Source organism: Mya arenaria, chromosome 10 (genome assembly GCF_026914265.1).
Source record: "Mya arenaria isolate MELC-2E11 chromosome 10, ASM2691426v1".
Classification (NCBI taxonomy): Eukaryota; Metazoa; Mollusca; class Bivalvia; order Myida; family Myidae; genus Mya; species Mya arenaria.
The window spans coordinates 46413118-46422360 of NC_069131.1; the positions used below are offsets into that span (position 1 = coordinate 46413118).

General features: G+C 32.3%; 1 long non-coding RNA gene across 1 annotated transcript; it reads left to right on the top strand.

Annotated features, from left to right (window-relative positions):
- The first annotated feature begins 3455 nt into the window (after positions 1-3455).
- LOC128206584 (uncharacterized) lies at positions 3456-7325 on the top strand. Its single transcript, XR_008256507.1, has 3 exons — positions 3456-3691; positions 4589-4705; positions 4983-7325. It is a non-coding gene; the product is annotated as an uncharacterized LOC128206584 (long non-coding RNA).
- Positions 7326-9243: the final 1918 nt, after the last annotated feature.

Here is a 9243-nt window from a genome sequence, read left to right on the forward strand (position 1 = left end):
AGAAAATCACTAATACTCGATTTCCAATGACCCACAAATACGCGAAAACCAATGCCACTTCTCTAGTATTATAAAAATTAAAACGATTGATAATTTGCATACATACGAGTTTGGTACTTCGTTACCGTTTGTAAAACTTGATCTGCTACCTTGCACGGTTTTGCTGATTTGGTTCAAATTTATCCGCGTACACCTTTTGTTACTATTTTCTGGTCATTAAGGCCCTAGTGTGAGCATCGGTTTAAATAAAGTACAAAAGGAAACATGGTCCATAAGACTCATCATGAGTTTTTTTTTAAGATTTTTGGTATTTGCAGACTTATTGGAAACATAACAATGTCCAAATGATAAAAAACGTTTTCCTGCATACGTTGATTATTGCGGATAAATATAAACAATGTTGTTTGGAAAAATAAACGTGAACCATGAAGAAGTACCATATATAGATGAGACAGTGGTAAACATGACTGCAAATACTACGTGCATATTAACGTTGCTTCAAACAATACTCAATTTCAAAAGGATATCCTATGCATTGTTTGGAAATAATCATTCATAGTAAACATGACATACTCACTTATCGATTTGACGTTGGCGGGTAAACATTTGTAGCCACAAGAATCAATCCCGCGAAATAAAGGTTTGTTATCCTTTTCGCCATTTGTATTGCTTATTCATAATGATCAGGGTTTTACAAAAACAAATATTCGCTGTAGTAGTACAACTACCACCACCATCACCACCACCACCAACAACAACAACAACAACAACACCACAACCACAACCACAACCACACTTACCACCTTTAGTTTACCTACTTAGTGTCGTAATTTCTGCGTACGTCCTTAACGGTGTGTGAAGACGTCGAACGAGTTAACGTAGCACAGTGTAAAATGCTCCATCAGCATTTATAATAGCTCGTTCAGGTGTATTATGTATCTAATAATAAGAATGATAAATCCATTTTCCTTTAAAGCTGCTCTCTCACAGATTGAACGTTTTGACAAACTTTTTTGTCTTGGAACGAGCCAATTTATGCGAAATTGTATGTAAACCAGTCATATAAGAACATTCTAGCCATAGAACATTAATTTTCGAACGGAAATATGAAAATTTGCGTTCTGGTCTTTTGTCAGCAGTCCTTGATCACTGGTCTGCATATATTTACGCACCAGTTTGCTCATTCCAAGAAGAAAAATAAGAAAAAAAAGTTGTAAAAACGGTAAATCTGTGAGTTTGCAGCTTTAAATATTTATTTTTTGTCATGTTTACATATTTAAAAAGTTCTTTTACATTGCACACTAAGGATAAATTTACGCATGTATGTGGAGGAAAAATTGCCATGCAGAGCTGTTATTCACGCGAGCGTAGAAAATATAATCTTTGTACACGCTATGTAGAATATAGACACCAGAGCCTCCTCAGTCCATTGCGGACAATTCTCAACCGTTAAGTAGATTTCAACTGCAAAATGAATTCAAATAAAACTTGTATTTAAGTGTGTTGATCATGGGAATCACACAGAATGCATCAATTTCTGAAATCAAATGCCAATAGCCAAGTCAGTTATTAGTAAGGCAAACTCCAGGTTGAAGTTCTTATACAGAAAAAGTAAATTCTTAAATATGCACACTAGAAAACTCTTGGTTATGTCCCTTAGACAGTGCCACTATGACTATGCTTGTTCCTTTTGGTATCCAGGTCTTACCCAGTCACTTAAAAATAAACTCCAGACTACCCAAAATAAGATGATCAGGTTTGTTTTAAAGATGGATAACATGTCTCATGTTGGTCAAGAGCAATTTCTAAGTTTAGGTTGGCTACCCGTGTCAAAAAAGGTAGAGCAAATTATGCTTTGTCATGTCCATAAGATAAAGAATGGCCTTGCCCCTGAGTATCTTGGTGAACATTTTAAACCGCTAAGTGATGTGCACGGTTGCTGTACAAGGTCTAATAAGGTAGCTCAGCCAGTGTCTGATCATTTTGCGGATAGTTTTACCTTTGTTAACACTGGTCGTTTCTCCAAGCCTAAGGTTGGCAGTTTTGGGGCAAAGACATTCACAAATAATGGCATAAATTTGTGGAATAGTCTTCCTCAAAATATAAGGAATATTTCAAAACCTAACCATTTCAAGTCTGCCATCAAACAGTACCTATTACAGTCTTAAAGATCATTTTAAATTTTTATATTTAGCTATCATAATAATTTCATTTTTATTAGCATGTAGGGTTCTTATTTACACGTATTTCCTTATATCTTATCATATCTCATTGTGATATTAATATTGCTTTACAGTATTGCCATTTTGAATGGCATTTTTTTTTATTCCATACATTATGACCTCAAGTCTTCTGTTACAATACATAGGCCATGAATGCAGTGTAATAGGCTATGAATACAGAGTAATAATGTTAATGAGTTCTGTGATTTAATTTATTCAATTAATTATCTAAGATATAAGATTATAACTTGTCTAGATTTATTATCCTTGTACTTGGATACTGCCACCAATTTTTCAAGGACCACAATGGAAATAAGTGAAAATCATTTTTCTCTTTTTTGTGTCATCCTTGGTATTGTGTGTGCATTTCATGGTTTCTATTGTCTATGCATTGATAATGATATGTTATAATTTGTCTGCATTATGACGTGCCATGTAATGTTCATGTTTTTTTACCGAATAAACCTACTACTAAATGATTTTAGTACAATGTATGAAGCATGCTGTTTACACGTGTATTCTGTAATCGAAATTTTGTAGAGGAAATGAAAATATTCAGCAAGAAAAAAAATGAGATTATGCCCCAAAACCATATTTCCACCACATCAGTCATTGAAAACTGATTTGTTGGCGCCGCTCAGAAGAGCGCGCCTATTATGGAATGGGAATTTATTTTAGCTAGTGGTAGGAGCGCTTTTTAAGTTGATTGACAGTTGGGTTTTACTGTTATTTTATTATGATTAAAAAATGCAAATGGATGGCGATTGCATGGGTGTTAAAATGCTATTTGTGGTTGAATAGATTGTCTTCAATTTATCTTCAAAACATTATATTTGAAGAACGACAAATAAGTTTAATAACTGTTCCCGTTTCGTTTACGTTTTCCGATTGGTTAACTGTAATAGCATGTGCCGGAAATGTAAATATTCGGAGGAGTTCCGAATGAAATGTAAAATGTGTGGACCGGTAATTATGTGAATGGGAATAATTATGTTTTATGTTGTTTTGTTATGTTTACTGCATTAATAAACAATGAGGTAAGCTGTTTTCTTTAATTTAATCGATATTGGATTAAAGTTCACCTAACTTTATTTTTTAATGGGTTGAAGGTGACATTAGTAAAATTGTATTACGATTGCCCCCGAGTTGTTTTATTTTTAGAACACTACACATATCCGGATGTTGCTATTTTTAGAACCAGAAGGTATTTCCCCGCTATTCATAGGTCAATAATGGAATTTCTACATCATCATTGGAAACTCGGTTTTGTCATGAATATACGTTTAAAATAAGTAAACACTAAAAGTGCACACTGACAGTTGATTACGATACATCTAACAATTTGAGTCATTACAGTAAAACATGGATTATAAGTGAATTATACGCGTAAGAGAAGATTTTCTGTCGAAAAAACTAATGTCAACAATCAGCATGTGGAATTGGGATATTCCTATCAAAGAGCTATTCATGTAAGTATCCTTGAGTAGTTGTGTAAGTTTATGTGTTCAAAAATGTTTGTTTTTTAATTTCTTTGGAATTCTTAAATCATTTTTATTTGCTAAACGTTAAGACAGCGTTTTAATATTTCTACATGTACTATAAATATACATGTTAGTTGTTACATACTTTACATCTACTTATAATGCACCAGTCAATTGTAACCAAAGCCCCACCAGGTCCGAGGAATAGCTGGGACTTTGACTTTCTGTCCAGCCAACCCCGGGTAAAATCCTCGTCCTGCGGGGACGAACTGATGGTCAAATCCTCGCCATATGCCCCGTACCCCAGGGAGCCTAGGTAAGTCATATTCCCTGCTATATCTGGCTCAAAGACAAAACCACCGTATTCACCCGGCACTGCGAGGCCACCTGAAAGTTAAAAACACAGCCCATTTCCCCGGCATATCCCCAGACCTGGAGGGCCGTGGTTACAATTGAGTGGTGCATTATGTTACATATTTTTAAATGTACTTATGTACATCATTTATGTATATGATATGAGTATGTAATCTTTTATTTGATTGTTTTATCTTAGAAAAATATTAGACTTAAAAATACCCATTATTTGTTTACAAACTGCATATTTTCAAAATAAACCTGTATTAAAAGATGTACATGGTTTCGGGCTGGAAGCCACAACAGCTTGGACACAAGCGACATTCATTTGCTTGGTGTAGGTCTCGTTGAACGCCATACTGTTGTGAATCATTATCAATTATATGCACAACATCTACACATTTGTGCCTACCAACCCTTACTCTTGGCTAAAACGAATATTAGTGCAGAATGTATAATTAATACTTGTGCATTTGTATTTTACGGTTGTAGTTTCTGTTGGTTGATAATCAGAAGTCTAATTTCTTTCAGGCAGGAAAAGGACTGAATATTACTATTATATGAAGAATTCCAGCCTGCATTAAATACTTTGTTGGATCATTGAGACAGATTTGACATCCATGTCTATCCACATCTGATAGAGATGATGTGAGTATTTCATATAAAACATATTTGAGTTGGTGTTTGTTGTTTTATAAACTCAATGTTTTCAATAATCCAGTGGTTCTGGTGGTGGTGATGATGAATTTTATTGATAAATTTACTAATTTTCTTTATATTATATACATGTCTGTATCAGCTTATTGTTGTTGTTTTTAAATAATGTTGAGAAATATTAAACTGTTTATATTTTATTTTGTATATGTATGGCAGTATTATTATCTATACAAATTAGTTAGAAAGTACTTTTTTTTTTCTTTTACAGCACTAAACATTCTAGATGGGTAAAGACCAGTTAAATCAGCATTGACTCAGCATTGAGTAATTTTCATCTGTGCAGACACTACAAGTACAAATGCATGGGAACAAACCAAACTTCAAATGTTGAAGAGTGAAGAATTATTGTGAAAAGTTCTAAATGTTAGAATACCATTGACTAAATAAAACAAATAGGCATCGATTACCAGCAGAGACTGTTTACATGTTATAATATTAAAAAGACATTTGTTGAGAACTTTCACTCTGACATTTTTGGACCGGCATTACCGCCTACTTAGTGTTCTTGTTTCTTTACATATTTTAATTTAAAAGTACATTCATTGTTTTTAAATCTGAATTCTGAGTTAGTATCATAAGTAAAATTCATTTATTTGAATGATTACATTTTATGAATAAGTCCAATTGAGCTTTTTACAAGAAAAAGGTTGATTTTTCAGCATTTTATTAGTTATAAAAATGTATAGTTACATGACATTATGTATATTTTCTTCAAAACTGAACTATCATATATTGTCTTTTGAATTGTTCATTAGACATCATAGAAAATATTTAAATGATTTCAGCAGGTTGTCTTATTATTAACTATTTTTTATGAATTTATAAAACTGCTATATATTTTCAAACATCGAAATACTGCTCTGTTCCGAAGACTCACAAGATCAATCAAAATGATTTTTTTCCATATGTATCAATAATATGTTCGGTTAAACAAATTTTTCTGTTAACTGAAGTTTATTTTACCAGAAACTGTTGTGTTTATTTCATAATCTCTGATAATGTGAAAAAAAATCAAATAAAGACAAAATATTTTTAATTAACAGTAAAAAATCTTCAAAATTTGGATAAAAGTCCCATAGTGTACCATGATAATAACTATGTTGACCGTAAAAGCTTTATAAAAGTGTGTATTACTTATACCATAATTCAGTTCAAATAATTATGGCCTTTAAGGATTTGTGTTTTCATAATATAGATTTCCTGTTATATTGAGCTTTGTCAATTTGTGTTGATGTTTTGTTTTATGTACAATTACTACTTCTATTTCCTAACTTTTGTCTCATTTGTCAAATTGAATTGTTACATATTTAAGTGAAAAAACACACACACTATTTTTAAAGATGCACTCTTACTCCCCAGTAAGACTTATGATAATTAATATTATTGTTTTCATTTTTTAAAATGGGTTGATAGATGTCAACAACAATGTTTCTAATGAAGGAGTTCAATTTGCTAATAAGAATGAACTTAAAACATGGTATTTCTGCCTTGTGATACTATAGTAGACCACAGTAAATCTTTTAGCAATCACCAATTGATCATTTAATATTTGTCATGCATTCTGCTATTATAAACAGGGTGACAAGCTTGTTATCAGTAAACGATATTTCAGTAAATACATTATTTAGTAAGTAGTTATTGTAATTCACTCAATTTGATGTATGTTATATATACAATTATATGTATTGATTTCAAATAAGAGTTTCACTTTAAAGATGCTCATTTAAAGATAATGAACAGACACACAAAACTAGACACATTTGATACTAATTATACCAATGATTATTGATTTATATATAGGTGACCTCTGATTTGTTTTGGAGATATTCATAAATGGGTGTTATTCTTTATTGTCTTCAGTTTCTTGTACATTTAAGGATTTTTATAATTGCTTTTCTGGTATATATTACAATGTAATTTAATGCAAATGAAAACACACTTTAAACTGGACACATTTGATACTAATGATATAAATGATTATTGTTTACATGTACTCTGATTTGTTATGAAGATATTCATAAAGGGGTGTTCTTCATGTTATTATACATTTTGGACTTGATTTAGTATTGCTTTTCTGGTATATATTCATTTAATGCACAAAGAAATTTTTTTAAGTGTTCAGTATCACTTTCACACATTGTTTACTATTATTTTTTTTGCATATTTGGCCTATTTATGCTTATATGTGCATTGTTGTATTTCAAAACCTTTGTGAAAAATAGAAACAGTATTATTTCCTTCATACATAGTCTGATACATATTCAGTTTGAATGCGTTATTTTTATCATATTTGAAAAAAATGCCATTGTCCAATAAGACACATGCTGTTTTTGTGTTAATATCAACTAAAACATCCATTTTCTACTCTTCTTTACTATGTAAATGAAGAAGTTAACATTAGTATTATTAAACAGCTAAAAACAAGGCATGTTATGTTATAAAAGCATTTCATCTAGTAAACAATGTTCACTTTTTATATAACAGTTCAATAATTATGTTCTATTTTTGTTTGCAACTTTACAGTTCAATAATTATGTTCTTTTTATGTTTGCAACTTTTGGACGAAATGATAATGTTTATTAAAGTACTACACAAATTGTTGAATTGTTATTTCATATCACTACTTCATGATGAATGAGGTAACTTATTCTTCCCTACAAGTTGTCATTCCAGCATGGTGACGTTGCCCCCTCCGCCTATATGATTAGAACTGCAGTGTACATTAACAATAACTCTATTTCAGCGTATTGCAAGAGTTATTCCCTTTGTATCTTTTCCTGTCCGGAGCATAACTAGAAAACTACTTTTTTGGAATGTCATTAAACATCATTCAATGGTATTTAGCACAACGAGAGGAAGTGCAGTGCACAATGACTATAGCTGTTTTTAAGCTAATTACATAATTATTGCCCTTTGCCGCTTTTTCTTGACCAGAGCATTACTTTATAACTACTTATGGTATTGAAATAACACTTGGTATCTGGGTATGTGGCAATGACAAAAAGTACAGTGCACAAGCACCCTAATTCTGTCGTGTTCATTAATGTACCCCACCCCTAATGAAACTTGAAAATCTTCAATTTCAATGCTTTTGCCTATGTTGTCATGCAGAAAACTACAAACATTTTGAGAATTTCATAGATGCGGTCCAATACACCATAATATGCTTGTTGGCCTTGACATTCCTTGTTTTTCAACATATAACAAGTGCATAAACTATTAAACGGCGCCCTTTGATGCTTTGCATCAATGGTCTTTCTTGTAATTCCTTTGAAATAACAAACGAACAAAACGCCTTCGATGACGTAATCATACCATGCAGGCGCATGCGCACAGGTAGTCTTTAGACCGCAAACTCCAAAGAACTACTTCTTTTCATGTCGTTTTAACCCGTTTTTGGACGGTGCCCGCTCAGGGCAGCGTTCATAGTAGGGGCAGTCGGCTGAAAAGTTACAAACCGATTTACCGCCTGTCTCGGTCGAAGAAAGAGTGCGGTTTTTCAATGCTTAAAACACCAGTAATATTCAATAGCTTACAAGAACATTAATAATTATGCAATAAACCTATAATTCTAAAGCACAAAGGTTATGTTTTAAATACATTACTTAAGAATGCATGATTTATTTTATCTTGATTTTTTCCTGCGTTAGCTGACCGTTACATTTAATGACATTGGACTTTTTCCTTTTTTTGGCACCAAACAAATTACTTGCTAGAATAAATCCGGACTCCAAGCTTTACTGGAATAAGGGCCAGTTTTATTAAACTTCGTACGAAGTCTGTTTTGCTCACGAACTTTGTACGATGTATCTCAGGCTGTTTAGCCGTTTTATTAAGAATTTCGTACGAACAAGCATCTGTTTCTTCGTAGATCTACGAACATTTTTACGAAAGTTCTAAGGGTGGCGTACGAAATTCGTAGACTAAAAAATGGCCTCCACAACAACAGAAATATTCTATATTGGCGATCTTTCATTTATTATGGCGTATTTTAACAAAAGCAACTGCCAATTTTAAGACAGAAGACGACTCCGTGGAATCTGCAACCCGATGAGTAAATTAATCAAAGCGCTGAAAGCGCTGCAAGACTGTCGGTGACGTAACTGAAGCAAGCAAACACTACCGCAAAGTTCTTTCAAATAAAACGTGATCAAATGATTTCATACATATGATGAACAAGGATAAATGTGATTATAATAAGCACAAATATATTGGCCCTACTTAATCATGTATCCAATGGCCTACAAGATTCTTAATTCAAATTTCCTAATTTTGAACCGCTTTAAATTAGTTAAATGCATATTCATTATGTTAAAATTGCTTCAATTTATGACGTCGCTTATAACAGTTTCAGTAAGCAATTACATTCCTTCATTTCATAAGGGTCTGTTGAAGCCAATGTCTTTAAAATGCAAATACAATACAAACTATACCCAAGATTCAAGGGACATAATAAAATATAACTTTAA